Genomic DNA, 19,985 nt, shown 5'->3' with positions numbered 1-19,985 from the left:
CCCCAGCAGATAATGGAAAAAATATGTTCAAAATACAATGCACCTGTCCGATTACACAAAGGCATTACCAAAAGAAAAGGGATGTAAAATGTATGGGTGCATAACCTCTTACTGGATCAAATCCTCAGACCCCATAGAGTTCTCTCTCTGACCTTGGCATCATTGGTCTTTCAGAAAAGAATTGGGGTCATTTCTGTTACGATTACTTCCCCACCAAGAGCAAAGAGATGCTGTCGTTTGGAATGTAGGAGGAGCTGAGATGATGGCTGCTTGTTTTTTTCCCCCCTCCAGTGGATGGTGCTGAAATAAAAGTTCAGGTTTTGATTGCACTCATCACCCAAAAATGTGCTTGCTTTTTGTCAGAATTATCTCAAATATTTGCACCTGGAAAACACACACACACAAAAAAAACTTTACTGGAAAGTCACAGAGAATAAATTTTCACGTATTGTCTGCAGTAACTCTGGTTTAAAAAAAAAAAAAAAAAAAGAGACCAAACAGACCTGTTGGACCGCCACATCCATCTTCCAGCTAATGAGGGTTCTTGCCTTTAATTATATTGCCCATTTTAGTATTAAAATATGCAGCCAATGTGGCTTACACACACACAGAGGACAATTCCAAGCCAAACAGATTTCACTGATGGCCTAAACAATCTTCTTCATCTCATCCTATTACTTCATCGTTATAACTTCATTAGACCACGCTAAGCAATACATTACCCTCCACGGCGATGACATCTTCACTATTGTTAAACCATTATCATGTCCCAGCTTTAGCTGGGACCTCCTCTCCAGCCAACATTAATCACGGGCCCCAGATGATCCAGCGCAGGATGTTGTACTTCATATCTTTCCTCTTAAAGCGAGCCTCGCCAGCTCTTCAGTTATCTCTGCTTCTCTTAACTCTCTCCAACTCATCCATGTGTTTCTGGGCACACGCTGAGCAGAAGTAAACACAGCACGTCCGATTCACTGAAGTATTCGCCCCATCCCAGGCCAAGGTAGCTTCAAGGTGCCAAACCCGCCCCAGGAAACCAAGGACCAGATGCAACATCTGGTGTCTCCAAAGTCCCAGCTCCCTTCACCCAGCTTGGCTGCACCAAAGCAGGGAGGCAAGGCACCTGGCCCAAAAGCAGCAGCTTTCTGCTCAACTTCGTTGCCTCCTTGACTTAGCTACAGATAAGCTTTTTTGTTTTTTATATTTTGGTGGTAGAGTGGTTGGGTGGGTTTTTTCCATTGTTGTTTTGTTTTAAGGGTTTTTTGTTTTTGTCTTAAGAAATCCACTCACTCATGGCAAAGATAAAGGGATTTTAACTTTAATTTTTTTTTTCCCTTCCCATCTCTCACTTCCACCTGAAATAATTCTACTCTGTTCCAAAACAGTATTTTTCAGGATGTATTTAGCTCTCTCTAGAATTATTACCCAGCTCTATTCTTCTGAAGCTGTGGTTTTAGGCAACCTTGAAAACATTTAAATATGTAATTATAATAATTTACATTTCCCTCAACTACCCCCTAGACAGCAATTGCTAAAGAATAGCCTTTTCCCTTTTGCCTACTATTCCACAGCCCCTATGTAAGAGCGAAGAGCAGTGTAATGTACAGTGTAAATCATAATATTTAACAGACTTCTGGACCACAAGTCTTGTCAAACATGCAAAAGTACATCATATTAATTATATATATCAACTATTGGCTATTAGATAGCATTTTATGTATATGTAACGTATACAAAGTGACCATTTTTTTTTTTTATAGAACCACAAACAAGACTGAAAGCCAACTGCACTGACATTGAACTTGCCTGAAGAGCACTCTTGCATGCACAGCACTCTGATTGAAAACAAACAACATTACCAGTTAAGTGATCTCTTCCACAATAATTGCAATCAGGAAGAGGTTATGCCATATGCACATGCTTTGGCTGTGATGTCAAAAGGGAATCTGCTCTTGCGCTAATGTATACAGTGTAAAATAATACCAAATAATTGCTGTTGAAGTCTACAGATGACAAAAAAAAAATGAATGAAAAGATATATTGCATTATTCCTCTGGAATCTCCACCTGAACTATGCAAGTAAACATCTACTGTCACTTAATTGCAGTTAAAAAAAAATGTCTAGTACCTGTACCTAATGCAACAAGTCCCATTACCTTCTTACCCACAGCTCCGTTGTATCTGTGCCATTCCAAGTCACCCTTTCCATGCAGGCAGAAAACAAGGGAGTAGGTGAGATTAATACTAATGGGTTTGGAAGGGACTCCAACAGGCTCATGGCTGCCCCAAATCAGAATCACACATGCTACACCCATGCTAGCACCCCAACGATCAGGCCCCAAAGGACTCAGCTGGGCTTGCTCCAGGAGCCTCTGGCAGTCAGGGAGCTGAACCTTGGTCTCAGAAAGACCTGTCTGCCCCAACCAGGGGCTGGCTTTCCTCTTACCGGGCTGAAATTCCAGGAACAAGGAAAGTAGGTCACATTCAGGGAGTACATTCCCAGAGAGTCTCAAATCCCGAGACATTCTTGGGGTCACAGACAATCTGGGCTCCCAGCATCAGCCATTGAGTATAAACAAGTCAGTACAAGAAAAAAGGTGGCACATCCTTTACGCATGGTAGCTGTGAGACCTAACCAGAGGCACTGTCGCATTCTGGTGCCCCCATTTCAGAAAAGACACTGGGGAGAGGGAGGAAAAAAAAGGAAAAAAAGGAAAATTGGAAGCGGTTCAGGAAAGAGCTATAAGTACAGTTTGAGGTCTGGGAAACCTGCCATAAGTATCTCAAGCTAATAGCTTATCCAGGAGAAGGTTAAGAGGTGACTTGATCACAGCCCACAAGTACCTGCATAGAAAAGAGATTTTTGATAGGAGACAGCTCTTTAATCAGCCAGCTGATGACTGAATAATGAAATCCAAGAGTCAGAAGCCAGAAGGAGGCAAATTCAGCACTGAAATGAAATGGAAGTTTTCTGACAATGTGGGGAATTAACTGCTGAAACTATGCACCTCGAGACACCCCAGGCTTTTGGTTGCTTGGAGCTTTAAATCAGAGCAGCTACTTTTCAAAACTCTGGGTGGGATTCACATCACCTCTTTTTCTCCCTGCAGCTTGTAAGGAGTCCAAGTGTTTGGATTAATGACCAGAAAGGGTCATCTCCAGAGGTCAGTTTGCCCCATTTTATGGGTGCCTATCAGGTTTTCCCCTCCTACAAGTTGCACCAGTTTTAAGGGTGGTGGGATACCAATTGGTCTTCAGGAGGCAATGGTCAGGTCAATGTGTATGTATGATTTCCCCCTCCAAGTTGCTGGTCTGCTGATCCAATCTCAAACATGAGGGCTTTAACACATCTGACTCTTGGGCCACAGCATTATCACATCGCTCATTTACCTGGGTTGGAGGCCACAGCTCCATAACTTCCCAACTTGCTCCCACGGCCCCTCAGTAAAGACACTGCAGAAGTGCTAAAGACCAGGAGAGGAGCATTTCCCAATTCTCCTGACACACACGTAAGTACAGGAGCACACCTTCCCTGCCCCAGCACAAAGGTAATCTGTGATATCTAAACCACTGCTGCTAGTTCTGGGAATTTCTACATGGTTTCCAGTCTAAGCTACATTTACGGGAAAACTCCAGCAATGGTAGCATCCAGCTCCTCGAGGACTCACGAGCACACTCCAAGAAGGCGTCGGGGGAGAGCAGGAGTCTCAGTAGTTCGGATCATTTCCAAGCAAGGGCTGAAGCTTGGATGCAGTCAGCAGCTTAATGAACAGCGTCAGCATCCCCTGAGTCAAACCAGCATTCATCTACCGTAGCCGACAGCTCTGCACAGTGGCTGGGACGTCTGGAGGATTCATTCCTTTAATTAGTGTTTGAGAGACACTCAAATGCTACAGCACCAAGGGCTGTAACAACAGACATATGAACGCTTGGGAATGTCAGTAAATGGTATCAAGAGAACGAAACCCTGCCCTTTCTCACTGCGGTTCTGGCTTTGCAAATTTATCCAGAGCAAGAGAGAGTCTCTGCAGGCAGTTCCATTTGCCTGAGCCTGGGGTTGTTACAAACCAAAATGCAAAGAGACTATAAACTTGACTCCCTTTCATCTCCCTCACCCCAAATAAATCTTGGCCATTTACATTTAGTAGCCAGTGAGCTATTAGGAGACAGTAGACTTTCCAGGGCATGTTTCTGAAATGCTACAGCAGACAGAGCAATTGTTGCTCAGGGACTCCTTTTACAGTTTCCATAGAAAATACAGGCTGTGAGGGTTTGTGGGCTTTTTTTTTTTTTGAGCAGTTTTTTTAGCTGATTTCCAGTCTCATGCCTGGTCAGAGCTGCCTCCAACATCTCTCCTTCTTTAAGTGTGCAATAATTTTAAGATGACAGAAGCTCACTGCTTGCTCAGATCTACCTCATTCTCTGAAGTTCCATCTAAACTGCCTGATCTGGCAGCAGCTCCCTGCTTTGGAGCAGGCCACATGTCCTGCCCTTATCTCAACTCCCCAGCAGGGCAGAAGCTGAGCACTTGCACCTCTCCCCACTCACTCATTTACACCCCAGCATCTATGGGGGCAATGAGGGGTGGGAGGGAGCTGCCACATCCTGCAGTTACCTCTGATGAGGCTGTCTGGGGGATTTCTGCAGTACAAACCCATCAGGTCCTGTCCACAGAGCCTTGAAAAAGCAGCAGAGTAGAGTGGAATTGGAGGACCATACAAGGTTAAAGCAGCCCACGTAAGAAACAGCTCCCCAGGACTTTGGGAGAGCCAACTAGACTGACTTGGAGGCCTCAGGGTGCTTAATGAAGCAATAGTCTTAAACACTATCTTGCAAGGTGGCCAAATGACTCAGTTTCCTGTGATTTCTCATGTCCACGTCCATTAGATACAGAGCCCAGTTTTCCTGCTGCATGTTCATTCTTTAGGCTAAGGAGATGGGATTAAGCCATTCCTCAAACATGCTTGAAACCCAAACACTCCTGGACTCTGGAAAATTAAAAATTTGTCTCCAAGTTAAGGTGCCGGACCCCAATCCACTTACAACGTTAATAATCCACTGAAGAGCTGGTGCTTGGAGCTTTGCTCCCAGGGCAAAGGCCAGCTCAAGACAGTGACTCAACTGACCTTTTTGGGTGCTGGACCAGACCCTGCCTTCTGTCATGCAGGAAGAATTGCTGTCTCACTTCAGCGCAGTAGGTGCTAGCACCAGGCAGAAACAGCCTTTGGTTTTGTCATGATCCTGCTGGCGTTGAGCAGAGCCAGCCGGTGCTGTTATTTTCTGCAGATCTCTGATTTCTCAGTTCACAAGCAAATCTGAGAAACTGGAAAAGAGATTTGCTTCAGATCAGAACAAAACAGAAATATTTAAAAATTTTCAGCAAACCAAAGAGCCATAAAAGTGTCACTATAGGGCTGAACACAGCCCATCACCAGACTCAAAATGAAATGTCTTGTTTCCTCCTTGAGTTTATTAAAAGCTTTTATTAAAAATAAAAATGAACATAAATTTTGAAAACATAACTTCACTTCCAATCCAAAGCTTTGGGTTGAAAAGATTGAAATGAGCTCTTCAGACCTCCCCCCAATGGTATTTTAAGGGTTGGATATTTCCATCTGAACAATTTGTCCAAAATCAACACAAATTCCAGAAATGCTTCCTTTGAACCCACTACGCACTTTTCAGTGAAGAACAAAGCTGCAGCTGAGAAGTCCTGTTCATGTCCAGCTGGGAGGCTGCTGGTGAGGGAGGTTGCTCAGTTTCTGCCACTGACATGACAGAAGAAGGTGTCGTGTGAGTGCTCCCTGACCTTCAGCAAGCAAGCAGCCAAAACTAATTTGTCGCTGGGGGTAGGTTTGAGCTTGCACATTACTGGGCTGCCTATCTGAAGCAAGCTGGGAACCATCCTCATGAGTTAGTTTGCAAGCAAGGCTGTGGGTGCCTTAAGATCTAGGAAAAGGGAGTACCTAGGGTTGGTACCACCTCTGTTGAGCACAGTGGGAGCAAACATGTTTACGTCCTACCCTACCTGATTGTTACTGTAAGGTACATGCCACCATTTCTGATGGAGCTGACCCATCCTTCCATCAGCTTTGTGCCCAGCTCCATCCTATTCATCACTGTATTTCAAACAGCCACCCTATTCACTAACAGGGGAGCTTTCAGCATGAAAGCTGGGGAGTCACCACACATCTGGATATCCTGCTGTTGAAGATGAAGGTGGGAACTCCGGGGCCTTTCTCCATACAACCAGCAGCAGGGCCAGAAGACGGTTGTCCCAGGTGCTGGCTGAAGGTTCTCAGACACCACAGTACTATTAGTTATTTCACTATGTTCAGATATTATACTGTCAATGTAATTTCCATGTACCAGATGTACCCCTCCCATTTAAGACCTTAGTAAAGCTAAGGTTTCCACAACAGTGAAAGAAAGCAACATAAAGATTGTTTTATCAGCTTAAAATTTTCTGACAACAGCAAACTCTAGTGAAAAAATCTCAACTGCCTACTACTTCAGATGGATTTCACAGATTGGATTTCAGCCCAAATCTTCAGGTTTCTGAACCTTTAATTAGTATTGTGTCAAAAAAGCTGTGGCAGGCAGTTGCATTTCTGTAATTATCCACCAATATACCACACAACTATCGGTCCCATCAGGCAGAGCTACAGCAGGGGGAGTGAAATTGCACAAGTAACACAGCACCACTGCTGCCACAAAAGGAAAACTTCTGCTAGACTCATCTCCAGCCACCTTGATTCTCCTGAAGGTATCGCATTACATTGGCACAGGGAACAAGGTAAAAATTCCCAATCCTACGCCCCCAACAAAGCAGAGAGAGTTAATGGGACTTGTGCTCCAAAGTCAGATAGGGACATTTAACATCTCTCCATCTGCCTGGGGGAATGTCTTACAAAGCTAGACCTGGAACAAGACGCTAAACCTAAGAAACACTATGTTGTGTGTTTTTTTTCTTTAAACAAATCCTTTGCAGCAGGATATTGTGAAATCCAGACAGGGGCCACTGTTAAAATGAAATGCCACGAGCACAAAGGATAGCGCTTACAGCAGAAAGCCCAAGCAACTCCATGCATTCTCATACACTATCTATACACACACATTTTATAATTTTTAAACTGCTCTGATTCTCTGCCAGCTGCTGTAAATTTCACCTGGAGAAGGGGATCAAGTCCAGGCCTCATTAGGTTTTTATATTCTTTCTGATTGCTTTTGCAGGCCTCCAAGCCTGTCTCCAAGGGACCCCAGGGTTCAAAGATCAAATAAATTGTCTGGCAGATTTATCAGGTCTCATGGTAGGTAGCCATGTAGTAAACTTCCTTTGCTTTCCTCCCCTCCCCCTCAACTTAACAGCAGAAAATAAAAGGGACACTAGGAGAAGATGGCATCGCCTTGCCTACTTTGTCACCTCTGGATTTAAGAAACCAAGTCCATTGCTTTCTGTGCAGTCTGCACTGGCAGAAAGCAGAAGTAGCACAGGAGGAAAGCCGGCAATGGCAGCACAGTTGAACAAGCCAGAAATAAAGCTGTTAGCTTGAGCATCGGCAAAAACATAAGGCATCTGCAAAGCCACCACACTATCTTTCACAGAGCTTTCCTCTGGAAAATACCCCAGAGTATTTCTGCAAAGGCTGCTTGCAAGCAAGGTGCGAACCAGCCCTGCCAGATGCCTGCAGGCAGCTCTGATCCCACAGATCATTAGCTCAGAGAACTGCTTTTACCCTTGTTACACTGCTTCCAGTCCCGTGCTGGTGTGCAGCTGGCCAGGAGAACAGGCAAAACGGCCTCATGCCTGCCTGCAAAAGACCGTGTATACACAGGGCTTGGGCTTGCCCCCGAAACTGTCCCTCCCTGCAGCTCTCATGTAGTTAAGGCAGAAGAGCAAGCAGCTTTCTCTACTCCCAATTTTCAGTGACTAATTGAATGGATAGAAAGCCTCTTGGGCTCTTTTCAAAGAAATTCAAAAGTTTTAGACATAAAATGAAAGCCCACAGCAGTCATTTCCACTGCTAGGGGGAGGTATGACCAGACAGGCCTCGTGGGGAGGAGCAGGCCTGAGCTGGGAGGTCAGCCATTAAGCCCAGGGCAAGGCAGGGCTGCAGCTCTTGGGCAAGCACAAAAAAAGGTTTTGTAGGAGCAGAAATGTGGTTGCAGGTGTGATGGGCTGAGGACAGGGAAGCAGCAAGGCTTGTAGAAAGTGGCTATAAAACACGTGAAGGAAACTGGAAGGAAAAGAAAAGAGTTAAACCTTAAAAAAAAAAAAAAAAAAGTGGGTTTTTCTTTCTTCCTCTTTTTTCATTACTTGAAATGTGGATGGCCATGCCTGAATAGGCAAGAGAAACAGAGTTTACATGTTACGTGACAGTGCAGAGGGTGCTGGTCAGGAATACAAACCCTTTCTTATAAGGCTTGAAATACAGCCAAGGATAAGGATCTATGGCTCATTATGGAAGAAGAGCCTCACTGCTCTTCTCACTGTTCACCCAGGTCCAATGGATACACAGCTGTCCTGCCATGAGATTTGAGGTGTCAAGAGAAGTTACCAGTACCTTTCTATTCCCCTTTCTACCTAATAGCATCTTCTGCCAGCCAATCTGAGGTAGTCTACATAAAACCTCAGCACTGTCCCCACTCTGTTCACCCTAATACAGGGTGAGCATCACCCCTTGACATCAGGCATGGAAACACATATCAAAAGACATGATTTTTGGTCCAGGAAGAGAACAGCTCCAGTATTTAACACAAGGGTAAGCAGGCTGTAAGAGCAGACAAAAGCCCCTCAGAATAGAGGCACAACCCAGAGCAGCTGACAAGAGCCAAGGAAGTGCTTTCCTCTGGCATCAAGCTTTGACCTGCTGGTGTCATGGTTTCCAGAATTATTGCTGCAGTCCTGGAAAGTGGAGAATGGCCAGAACCAGAGCTAGAGACAGTCTTCTGCCAAGAGAAGCCTGCAGGCAGAAAATGCATCCCAAGCATTTTATTCAGGTAGTGAGGGAGGGCCTTGCTTTACCACAGGCCAGACTGATAGCTCTCATGACTTGTTAACTCACAAGACAAGCCAGGAAAGAAAACCTCTCACACAGACTGAGCCAGCAGCAGAAACAATCTGGAAACATGCAGAAATACAGGAGTGGGCAAGACAAGCTGCCCATAGTGTGTCACAGGAGAAGGGCTCCACCCAGGAGGGGAGAAACAGAACAGGACATTTAAACATTAATTGAACCTCCCAAATCTTGGTGGCACTGGGACCATTGCTAGTCAGCTCTCTAACAGACTTTCCTTTTATTCTTTTTTCCAGGGCAGAAGGGACTCAAGGGGCCAAGTCATCATTTGTCCCCACACCCTCACCCCACCCCATTTAACAATGATTGAAGCAAGCTGGAGAGCAGCCCATAAAAATGGGAACTCCCCAAACCCTTTTGGGGCTTGTTCAAAGTTACAAGTGACTCCCTAGGGTTGGCTGTGTCCCCAGTCCCCTGTGCACACCAGCAGGATGGAGTTGCATCTGCACAGTAGATTAGATGGAGACATCCTGGGAGGAATTGGAAGTCAAGGGATAACTTGGTCCTTAGCAAGCATATGCAGAAGGCATCACTCAAAGAAGGTCCCTCCTCAAGGCTGTGTCCCACTTGATGCAGACAGTTCAAAGTCCAATGCCACATCTAGGGGGCCTGGCATCCATCTGTTCAGCACCCTGCAACTAAAGAGTCCCCGTAAAACCACTATGGTCACCCCACAACCACCAGGCCATGGAGGTTGTGCCAATTTTGGCCTCAACACTGCATAAAGGAGAAGTCTACAGTCAGATGGAGCCAGCTGGACTAAGTTTTGTCTTCTGCTAAGCTCTCAGATGGTAATGCTGAGCCCAGTTAATCAACTGTAGCATTCCACCCCAGAGTTGGCTGCTCTAAAGGGAAGAGGGAAATGATTTCTATATATAGGTTGGTAAGTGCTCTGGGAATGAAAGATGCTTTATAAAAGTCCTCCTCCTCCTTAACATACAGCATCAGCTGTGCTTTTCAGAAGTGGTTTTATTTTTTTCTTCAAATGATTTTTCCATGCACCAGCTGATCTGGAGTTATCTAAATGAATTTCCACAGGCATAAAGCTTAATCTGCTCTCATTGCAGACTTCCATATATTTTTAATATGTCAAGCAGTGGAAATTTCTCAGACCGAGTCAAGGGAGCTGTGAGGTTTACTGCTCTGGAAGATCAGAAATAGCTTATCCATCTAACAGACTTACATATAATAGAAATGCATAAGAGGCATTTGAAATGGGATTTTTAAAAACAAATAGGAGGTATAGACCAGACAGTCACCTAGATGAAGCTTCATAATTGTGTCCATGCAAAATTGGGATTACAGCAGGCAGAACATTTTCCATTAAATTTTTTAGTATTTTTCTCCCCTACTAAAAATAGCATTTGGAATAAAAAGCTAACCTGTTGTGATGAAGACAAAACATAAGTACTGAAATGAAGACTTCATTTTCCAGGAAAGCAGGCCATCTTTTATCCCTTCCATTCACATTTTATATCCGTGCTCGCTCAATTTCCTCGCATTACCTCTTGCGTTAAATGTTGCACACAGGCCTGGCAAAGCAGCAGCTCCTGCCTCAACAGGCTTTGGGAAGGAGGCTCAGAGAAAGATTACACTACATACAAGGCACACAAAAATGGTGTTTCTTCCAAGAAATCCTGTCCGCCATGGATCAGGGATATCAGACCCAACATTAAGACCCAGGATTTCCCCAGGTGGCATCCCCACACCGAGACCATCCAAATAAGATCATTGAATAAGGGCATAGAGACGATGCAATATCTTACAAATGAAAACAGACCATCACACTCACCTCTCATCTCCTTTCCTGAGGAACATGAGGATGCAGACTAATGCCTTGTGAGATGAGTGAACAGTGCAGTCCCAGAACCTGTCCATGTGCTGCAGACAGCCTTGGGCATGCAGCACTCTGGATGTCCCCTCTTTCCCAGGACCAGGCCCTACCAGCAGCAAGAAGTGCTACTCTCCAAAGGAGCCAAGTTTGCAATCATCAAGTAGTCTCATGACAAAGCTCCTATGCTGACAGAGCTCATTTTCTCCTACTTAGAGTGGCTCCAGTTTGGGTGGTGGAATAATTCAGCAGACAATCATTGCACAAATAAACCCACAGTCTGCTGTAACAAAAAGGGCCCTGATATGCACCTTTACCTCTTTTCAACTCTGTCTGTTAACCCCCTCCATGGGGACCTCTGCCACTGCACCAGGATGCTACAGCCTCCTGCAGTTTCTCTGTGGTAGAACAGGTCATGGTGAATTCAGGAGACTGGTGAAAACCAATCAACCCGACAGCACTGTAAAGATTCAAGCAGTTACTCTTATTTTACTTTTAAAAAAAAAAATGAGAACAATAAACCCCTTCTTTTCATGGAGCTTCTAGAACATAAGATCCACCTTGTCTAGCCATTGCCATCTACGGTATGTCTCCACTTCAGGTTGGAGGTCCAATTTTTTCTTGGAAATAAGTGCCTCCAGAGTGAGACTCATCTCATGAAGTATTCCCACCCTAAATCCTTTGGAACATCTTTTCCATATGAAATCCTAGAGAAATGGTCTAATTGACCCAAAAATTATTAGGGAGGGTGACAGAAAGGCGCTGTAATTTCATTAGCCTCATTGCCTGAGGAAACGAGGCTAAGAAAATCCACTACAGAAAACAGAAGGGTGGAGTTTCTCTTCCACTGCCCAGGCCAATTTCAACACATAGAAATCCCACCCATGCTCTTTTGCTCACTCTGAAAGCCTGCAGTACGCCTGCTGCCTCTCCAGGAAGGGAAATGGGTGGAAAAATTACATCAGGGCTCAGTTTCTCCCCACACACACCCCTTACCCTCTTATTTAAAGACACTTAATGCTAGAAAGTGGAAGCAGCAGCCAGCCTCGTGGTTGCAGACACCAAGGGGATGACAGCAGAGGAGCTCCATCCAGACAACACTCAGTTGGCCTACCATAATGAGCGTTATTGTCCCTAAAATCACCCATGCTGTTTCAAACTCACTTGACACCTCCTGCTCCAGCAACCTCCTGCAACAGGAAGGTCTGTGGCATGGACAGGACATCACTTCTTCCTTCCCTACTTCCAAGAGCTAAACCAACCTGATGGGAGTGGAAAAAAAAATCTCCCACGTCAATCCAAGTCATGTACTTCCAGAAGCATTTTCTGGGTTTTGCTTACACCTCTGCTGCTCCCGTGTCCATATTCCTTTGTAACACTGTGCGGTAGTGCTTAATCTCTGAAGAGCAAAAGGTTTGACTTCACTTGCCTTTTGCCATGAAGACTCCTGCTGGTATCTTCCAAAGTGATATCTGACATTCATCCTGTTCCAACACAGGACACACACCCCAACTTGTCCAAACACCCTGGCAAGGGAAGCACTGACCAGCTCCACAACAGCAAGGAACCACCTGTTCTTACACATGCTTACCTGCTTCTTGTTGTGCCTTTAACAAGGGTCCCCCAAGACAAGAAAGGACCACATAGGATCCAGCCTGTTACCCCACAATCTTGCAATCAGTACAGGATCGTCCTTGGCAGGCTACAGGGTGAGAGAAAACATGGTCAGAGTCCAGCCTGATGTTTGGCAGACCCAGAGGCTGCTTAATTCCCTGCTCTGCCTCTGGTTACTTTAGTGATGTACAGGTATTCACCTTCCTCATTGTGAATCCAAGCTGTCAAATCATCCTCTTGACTATGTAAAGACCATTTTTCAAGACAAGGTTTGATTCCTAAGGATAGCCCACAGGAGCCAGGCACCCCCACATACAGATGATCTGCAAAGCCTCTTGTGTACTGCATGCATTTTGGTGTGAGGGCTGTTCTGAAAAGCCCAGAAAAAATGAAGTCCGTGTTAAAGGCAGGGCCAAATTCAGCTCAAGCAAGGAAGTTTCTTCTACAACTTCCCTGAAGACATTATAATATATCAGATTTGTCCTCATCATTAGGACATTCCCCAAGCAACATTTCCTTTTGTAAGTCTTTTCACTGCTCTCCTCGTTTTTGAGCTCCCAGCCTAATGAATTCCTGTCTGCTAAAGCTTCCCTCATCTGTCTGCTGTTCTCCCAGGCATAGAGGCTGGTGGGCATTTACCTCCACCGCTCACAAACATGCAAGCAGGCCTGCTAACAAATTAGCTTTCCATCTTCCCCCCAGCCCAGTGATCAGAAGAAAAAATGTTTTCTGCATCAGCCACTTGAAAGACTACAGATCACCTACAAGTATTTTTATTGAGGGAGTTTTGTTCTTGTTCCGAATTGTAAATACTTTATGTCTTCCAGGTGCTGGCTACTCGGCTGTCGATACAGTGTGCTTTAGCAGCACGCACAGCTGCAACATGCAGGTGTGTGCAACTGGCAGCCAGAATGAAGCTAAACAGCTGTTGGACTGGGAGGAACTGGAAGTCATTTTCAGTCCTAATGAAGATGGTTTCTTATTAAACTTGAAGCCATGGCATAAAGTTCTACAGGCCTGGGGCAAATTTGCATCTAGAAGCAATTCCTTTGCAAACTGTTTTGGAGGATTAAATGTTGGAAGACAAGTGATTGTGGGTAGAAAAGCAACAAAAAACAGGACTGGAGAGGCACTGCACAGCAAGGGGACAGCAGCTTCCAGGCACAAGACTCGATGCAAAGCTGCTCCATAAGCTGTGAAGGATCAGGAGGTGTTAGCAAGCCCAGTGCAAGACACCAGGCAGCATAAGATCAGCACAGACAAGAAATCAGGGTGAAGAAGGCTTCAGACCACATCCACCCGAAGTTTTGAGAATCCCAGAGATGCAGAAGCATTCACCTGGTTTGGAAGAGGCCAGACACTAATCCACGTAGAAGCAAAGGATGATCAAACATCCACCTGAATAATTCCACCTCTCATATACTTTGTGATCTCTGACTAGTGGCTCAAATGCAGACTTATTACTGAGTGTACCTTTAAGATAAGAAAAGTTCTATTAACCTAGAAGAGAGTGTGCCCCAGTCCACTGATGCATCCTGAATTCACAGCACTCAAGGACACAAACCTCCACTGGTAAACAGGCCCATCCTCAGACTGACTTCATCCATCTCTGAATAAAGCCTTTTCAGAAGAGCAAAGAAGGCAACCATAACTTTGGCTCAAATCCTAGGTTCCTGCTCCTGATCTCTTGAATTGATCAAATATTGTAGAAGCGAGGGGGCTCCAAACAGGCATTTGAATTTTAATGGCAGGAAGTTTACACTGGCTCTGTCTCTGCATTTCACACATATCCCCTTTGAAATTATCTGGTGAGCATGTTGACAGCAGCCATGAATTTTAAGCAAATGTTTATAACTTAGTATTTGTCCTCTGGGATTTGAACCAGTGCATCTTCTGGCTAAGCCTTGGTTTGGGTTCAGCTGAGACTGAAACATATCCCTTCCAGTTAAAAGTTCACAAAATGCTTTAAATAACTGTTCATCCTGGCTCAGGGTGAGGACAAAAGCAGTGCGTTTTCCCCTCTCCGTTCAGGATCAATTCAACTCTGTTTTTATCCTTTTAAGTCATGACTATGGGAGCCCCTGGAAATGATACCACACAAATAGGTCCAAAGAGATCATTCCAAGATGCTTATCAGAATAACAGAGAAATAGGCAGATAATGAAATATGAGGACCAAATCACCACCTGATCTAAGTCAATGCTTCCTTACAGGCTTCAGGGATTCTGCACAACTACCCATCAGCAACATAACATCCCTTGTTGAGTTTCCACCAAGGAACAAGTGCCCCACCAGTCTCCTTTTAAGCATGCAGTCAAACAATCCAGCTGGGCTCACAGCCACTTGCTTCCCCCTTGGGTTCTTTTCTATCCTCCAACTTAGCTCTAAGGCAGCTCAAAGGTAAGCCAAGCAACAGGGCTAGCACATGGCGGGGATGCAGCAGAGATCAGTCAGATACATCAGGCCAGAAAGGAAGATGTGTAACAGCTGGCAGCAGACTCAGAAGCACTTGATCTGCCTCTAACGTTCCTTGCAAATGAGTGAAAATCTCAGGTGCCTAGATCTCCTCAGCAGGTAATAAACATCTCTTACACAGTGTCTTGTGTTGCCTTAAACCATGTGTGATTTATGTAATTAAATCATTATCCATTAAATCATATATGGTATACTTCAAGAACAGCTCAGACCAGCTTTCCCACAACCCCCAAACATTCACAGGACCAGACTCACTTCAGGTTGGTTTCCCAGTCCAGTTCACCACTCAGTGTCAGAAGTTTGTGCCATTAAAAAGGAATGAGCAGTCAGGGCAGGCAGGATTGCTTCTTTTGGCAGCGGCTCTTGCTTAATCACTATGTTAAATTATAGCTCAGCTTCTTCATTTTTTGTAATAAAAATGAAGCAGTTCAACTTGCTTGTAGAATTTTGATTATAGGAAAGCTAGCAGTGAGCTCGCTTGCTGCCCAGAACAAAGAAACAAGCCATTTTTCAACTAGACTATTTGCTGAATACATCTTTGAAGAACTGATTCATTCCCAAAAAAAAAAAAAAAAAAAAAAAAAACACTCATTGCCTATGGGCAACTAGCAGATTAGTTTTGCTGTGCATCTTTCTTAATCCTCAAATTCATACATAAAGAATGCTTAGGCCATTCCTAACAACACTGGAATGAAATCTGTATATCAAGGAAAACTTTAATCACTTTCCAATAAATATCTTTTTTGCTTTTGAAAGGGAAATTAGCTCTAAGAGAAGTCCAATCTGTTCATTTTAAGAACGTGTGAAAACAAACTCTTGGCCTTAATCTTTAAATTTCCTGAATTTTAGCACTTTTTGCAGTGCTCTTAATTAAAAGTGGTTGGGTTTATGTATATACATCACAGCAATAAACCAAGCCTTCGGTGCCTCCTTAGTAGTGGAAAATGGGCTGTGGAGGAGAAGGAACATCTGCAGCCCCTGGAGTCATCCAAGGCCTGGCTGCAGATGGCTATTAAGATGTGACCCTCAAGAACCAGGGAACAGGTTAGCTCCTAAAATTTCCCTTTTAATATCAGGCAGGCTTGGACCATCTGAAGACAGAGGAGCTGTTCTCTCATTCTTCCCCTCCCTCCCTGTGATGGTTTCCACCAGTTCTACAATAGGTGGAGCATGCACATACTGCTCTATGCATCAACCCCCAATGAGTGTATGGGTAAAAGTCCGAGTTTCTTGCTTTGCACTATGTTATGTTCTGCCTTGAGAGTGTTTTACTGCAGCCTACTGGCTGATTTTCCAACTGATTTCTCATACACAGATCTGGATTTTCACTATTTTTTTCAGGCTGCTGTTAGATTTTCCATTAGAAGCATTGACTAAAAAATAAACTGATGTTTTGATCCAGCTACCCACCAGTGTTGGCTGGTGAGCACTTTTCTTTGCCAATCACCTGAGTAGTGTGTCCGCCTCCCAAAGTTCATCATGTACACAAATTTCCCGAAAGAGAGAAAATCCTGTCATGAGAAGGGCGTGTTTTTTTTCTTGGAAGAAATCTAATCTGGGAAGACAGCATGTAGATAGGTGGGACCACAGAAAATGCCTGGCACGGATAAGTTGCAGCAGATGGCCAAGAAGCAAGGTAGCTACCTCTTACCTTGTACTTCCAGCACAATATCCAACTCCATGCATGCAGTTGTGTACACCTACAGATAATTTCCACCCTGTGTTGCCATGAAAATTACAGAACCTGACCTGTAGTCAGGACTCTGCAGCATTAGCTTAAAATAAAATCCCCATTTCTCTGGCACTTTCAAACTTACATTATTGCAGCCCTCAGAAGCAGATATTCTCCATCTTGTGCATCAAGTCATTACTGAACTTTAACATGCAAATTCCATTAAGTATAAAGTTGCACTTGGGTCATGCTACAGTCTTAAACTCCAATGATTTTGTTACACCGTATAACATGCCATCAGGACTCATGTTAAGTAGACATCTGAGCAGTGGAGACAACATTTCTGGAGGATAATCCAGAGGGCCTCAGTGAGGTGTCTGCCTCCTTTCCAGCAATCCCATGGATGTCTGCACTCCTGAAAGCACATTCAATCCCCCAGAGTGGGTGGCTCAAACACCAAGATCAAGTGTTTATCTGCGCAGACACCTGAGCCAAGCTTGCACCGAGTGTAACTTTTGGGTAAAGCTCTCAACCCAAAGACTTGCTGCTGTTTGGTGACCATAGGAGAGCAGGAGCCAGCACCAGCCAGTATTCCTTTTTGAGGACAGACTCAGAGGTTAAACCCAGTTGTCCCAGCTCCCAAACACAGGGAGGGAAGGTCATAACCACAAGCTTTCTTGGGGCAGGGGCTATTTCTTCACCACACACCTGAATATCACCAGCACAGGGACTCTGATTCCCAGTTTCATGTTTGGGATGTGGGCTACAACAGCACTAATGTTCAAAGTTAGGAAAAAAACAATTTCCCCCCTGATTTGTGGCTGCCAAGCAGCACACACTTGCCTCATACATGAAACAGGACCATGACAGCATAGCCACACTGTCTTACTTGTGTCAGGGCAGCTTGAAAAAATAAGTTCCAAGTGCATCCATTGCCAAGTATGCAGAGCCAACATAAAGACCAGCCCTGAATTGTTTGAGCACACTATATATATAGGAAGACAAAGTGTTTCATTTTGTCACATTCAAATAAAATGTTTAGGCAGATTTTTTCCTTCTACTTAACCTAATGAAGGAAAGTCTTTCAAAAAGCCTTTTTGCATTTGATAATGGGAAGAGGTGAGTGGGTAAAGCAATTCTTCAGTGGAGTTAAGACTTGCAGTGCAGGTCAGCTTTAAAAGGTACTTCATATTTCTTCTTGTTCCTCGCTAGGCCAAAAAAATAAATTCAGCCATTTGCACTGTTATCCTGGCAGGTCATTGTTTCTGATAATGGAGTGCCCTGGCAGTTACTTACATTTTGAACAGTATTTTAACAGTGGACTGAGAGCAGTTATAGACCTCAAAAGTATGTTTCTAATATTCATTCTCTTCATTTAGGATAATAACCTTAATAAATTTGAACTGAATGTAATAGAGAAATTATTTCATTTTATTAAGTTACTCATTGATGGCTCCAACATATTTCTTCTAGGATTCAGCTAGTCAATAGAGTAGCTAGCTTTGACCTAAGGCAGCAATCTAAGTTTAAGATGTCTGGAGAAAGGTTGAATTAAGTCAGAAAGCTTTTACCCAAAAGCCGCACTGGGAACCTCACCAAATCTTAGAAAGATGAGTCCCCTGGGACCAGGGGATGCAGCACAAGTCTTAAGGTAATATCTGTCTCCATGTAAGAGCTACAGGACATCTGACCATTCCCACACAGGAGGGAACTTCATCTGCAGCTGGCCATTTCTACACACATCATCCCCACAGAGCCTGCACAAAATTTTGTTGATGTATTTAAGGAGCTGGGTGCTGATGACAATAAAGGCATCACTCAAACAGGTTAGACCTCTCCCATCACTTCCCATTGTCAGAGTTTGGACAAGATCCCACAGACTCACACAAGCAGAGGGACAACTCACACTGGCAAGGCATGGTGAGATGGCAAGGAGCAATGCACCAGCCATGACAAGGCTCACACCCCCTGCAGGAACAGTGCTACAGCAAGGAGAAGGAAGGGAGACAAACAATAAAAGGAGAAGACCACCAAGGAATCAGCATCACAGCAGTTACAAAGAAAGCAGAATCTAGAGAATAGTGATTGACAAAGAGAGGGGGCTTGCAAGTAGAGGAAAGCAAGAACTATGACTATTCATCCAAGAACACGGGAGCCAGCAATGTACACCAGGGCAGCTAGGTCCTCTTGCTACCACAAGCCAATATTTGTCACCAGGTAGCTGCAATCTCTATTAGAGAAGAGAATCAGGGTAAGACCCAACCCTGAGCACCTAGGAAGTTGATACTCACACAAGCAGCCACCATAGATATCTTCTCCCCAGAAAACATTAAAAATACCTTCTTATTACACCTTTGCACAGCCACCAATGCTTAAAATGCCTTCAGCACTACATCACCCAGAGAACCAAAGTGATCCAGCTAGAAGAAAAAGCTCCCACCAGTCTTCCTAACACTCACCAAAACTTCCCCAGTCTCCCAACCTTCTTTATAAGCTATACTCATCAGCTGTACCTTATGCAGCCTGGCTCTCCCATTTCCCATCACCTGTAGGAGCATTTAGAGCTCATTGAGTTCAGCTGTTGAGGAGGTTTCATCTCTTCTATGCTGTCATCTCTTCTATGCTGTTTGCTGATTGTTCTGCTCTTCCCCTTTGTTTCTTAGAGGTGTTTGTATTTTGTTTATATTTTAATATTTTAATATTTGAAATGTTTGCTATTTAGCTGATGCCAGACTTTTCTCAAAGTCTTCCTCTTCATTCAAATACATTTTTCAGACTTTTTTCACTTATTTTCACTCAAGATCAAAACAAAAAGTTAAAATATTAAGTATCCTTCTGTGGTGATGTTGAAGGGGAGATGTATTTTGCTCCAAGGATTGTGTTTACTAAGGTAAAGGAAGTTTCTGGAATGAGAAAGACCCTGAAGAACTTCTGGGAGGGTTGGAGCAGGGGGAGAGGGTGAGGAATAGGAAGAACCATAAACTACAATAAATGCTGTTTTTCAACACAGTGCACTAAAAATGCTTCACTTTTATTTTTTGAGTGACCTCGTTAGGAAATAAAAGAAAAAAATAATTTGATAGTGGTATTAGATGACAGTATTTAATGTGAAAGTCACCTCTACCTTCATTTCTTCTGAACTACTACTGCCTGGTTACTGGCATCAGCAGAGCAGGATGATATTTAAAGGGCAGAGAGCAGTGGGTTGGTACGGACACAGGATCTGGTCCACTGCTTTTTTGGGAAGAAAACTCAGTGGGTTCTTAGTGCAAGACTGGAACCTTTGAGGAGGGGATTCAGCACTGTGAAATGCAAG

General features: G+C 44.1%; 1 long non-coding RNA gene across 8 annotated transcripts; it reads right to left on the bottom strand.

Moving 5' to 3' along the window:
- Positions 1-528: 528 nt before the first annotated feature.
- Positions 529-19,132, bottom strand: LOC311436027. 8 transcript variants are annotated; one of them, XR_014692554.1, is made up of 6 exons: positions 15,253-15,549; positions 12,500-12,610; positions 10,460-10,671; positions 8,410-8,524; positions 5,127-5,323; positions 529-4,988 (listed from the first exon to the last, which is right to left on the bottom strand). It is a non-coding gene; the product is annotated as an uncharacterized lncRNA (long non-coding RNA). The 8 variants fall into 8 exon arrangements; XR_014692555.1 differs by lacking the exon at positions 8,410-8,524; XR_014692552.1 differs by lacking the exons at positions 8,410-8,524; positions 10,460-10,671; positions 15,253-15,549 and adding an exon at positions 19,009-19,129.
- Between the last annotated feature and the right edge of the window lie 853 nt (positions 19,133-19,985).

Source organism: Aythya ferina, assembly GCF_964211825.1.
Source record: "Aythya ferina genome assembly, chromosome: 4".
In the NCBI taxonomy this organism is placed as follows: domain Eukaryota; kingdom Metazoa; phylum Chordata; class Aves; order Anseriformes; family Anatidae; genus Aythya; species Aythya ferina.
Note: the sequence above shows the minus strand (reverse complement) of the source record. Positions and strands in the feature narration are given on the sequence as shown.